This window comes from Cynara cardunculus, unplaced genomic scaffold (assembly GCF_001531365.2).
Source record: "Cynara cardunculus var. scolymus isolate 2C unplaced genomic scaffold, CcrdV1 Un_Scaffold_3468, whole genome shotgun sequence".
Taxonomy (NCBI): Eukaryota; Viridiplantae; Streptophyta; class Magnoliopsida; order Asterales; family Asteraceae; genus Cynara; species Cynara cardunculus.
In genome coordinates this window covers 29,239-30,926 of record NW_020201488.1, presented here as the reverse complement: position 1 = coordinate 30,926, position 1,688 = coordinate 29,239, and the positions used below count along the sequence as shown (strand labels likewise).

Below are 1,688 nucleotides of genomic sequence, written 5' to 3'. Positions count from 1 at the left end.
ATTGAAGATTATAAGAAGTCATAAAGAGCTTAAAGCGTCAAAGTTCAAAAGGGATTCAAAGAGTTCAAATTCTTTCAAGCCTGAATACAAAGGGGTAGAATGTTAGGTTTTAATTTTAGAGTTAAATTATATTCGTCTTGAAAGATTAATATTTAGTTTTTGAAGGTTTGACTTTGTAAGTCATGTTTGACTTTGACTTGTGCTTTTATAGTTTGACCTATAAATAGGTTTTGTCTAGTAGTAAGGGAGAATAGTATGAACCTTAATTATAAATATACGTACATTGAGAGTGAAATTTAAACTTTGACTGTTTGACTTTTCCTCTCTAGACCTTCTAAGTGTTCTTGATGTTCTTACATGTTCATATGAAGATTGCCATAGATTCATTGATGTTTATTGACGATTGATCATATTGTGGGACAGACATTTTTTCTTTTTGAACTCAAAAGCAATTAGTAAGTAATCCACACGAACCGATTCCAAACACACCCTACGTAACGTAGGTTTAAAACAACATCAACACAATAACAAACAGAAACACGATTTATTGTTTAATATCAGGTGGTAACAAACCACATGGTACACACACAACCATAACAGAACCAAAACAAACATTATACCCATATTTGATAACTACGACTTAATAAAAGACAAGAGATAGAAACATAACCTCTTAATCTTCTTCTTCGGTTTCAGACTCCATGCTCTGAAGCCATTCCACAAACGGCTTTGCATTCTTTCAGATCAGAAAGCTCTAATTCCTACCACTGCATCCTTCCTCATATCACTTAACTACATATTCCTCTTCCAAAATATCCACATCATACAATGCATTCAAAACAAGCGGCACTTCCTTCACTGCATTCGCGTTTGCCTTCCCACAGAACTCCTCTACTGCTTGCAAAAGCAGCATTCGTGAATCCTCCCCCTCAACCATATCCGCCATCATAGTACTATGTTGTTCTTGGATGCGTTGGCGGGCCGCTTCTGCTGACGTGTTAGTCTGCCATTGGACATCATTCTCCTCCTTAGAATCCTCCACCGGCCTGGCTCACAGATGGAGAAACATGATCCTCATCTGAAGCATTCCCTTTCTTTTTCGAAGATCTGGTTTTCACATGGCCATCTTTAGAAGAATAAGATCCCTTCTTCACATCTTTCGTCAGTTTCTTCTGTACCTTATCAGCTGCCTCACCTTCCTTTAATCGCTCCTTCTCAGCCCTTCGCATCGCCTTTTTGTCTTTCGAGTTTTTCTTCTGTTCAGGTGGATTTTTCAGAATAAATGATGTCAATTTGTCTCTCATGTCCACATAAGACACAAAACCACAGGCATCACACTTCAGTTAAACCATCTGAGTTTTGGTAATCAGTGTCTCAGTCTCTCGGTTTCCACAGCCGAAACACTAGACATACTTCTTGATGAGAATCTTAAGAAGGCCAGCAAGTTTTGCTGTATCTTGAGCACCATTGACAAGAGATGCCCTAGTTTTTTTGTCAAAGTTAGATTGCACTCCAAGCTCATAGCCAAAATATTTTATAGTGTAAGAAGCCGGCCTAGCCAAAGCTTTGGCAACAACAACCATGTTGACTATATTAGGTTTGAATTTTAGAGTTAAATTGTATTCGTCTTGAAAGATTAATATTGTATTTTTAGAAGGTTTGACTTTGTAAGTCATGTTTGACTTTGA

At 37.4% G+C, this 1,688-nt stretch overlaps 1 pseudogene; it reads right to left on the bottom strand.

Annotated features, from left to right (window-relative positions):
* The window catches only part of LOC112503648, an 11,902-nt pseudogene extending 10,310 nt beyond the window's left edge, over nt 1-1,592 (bottom strand).
* Nucleotides 1,593-1,688: the final 96 nt, after the last annotated feature.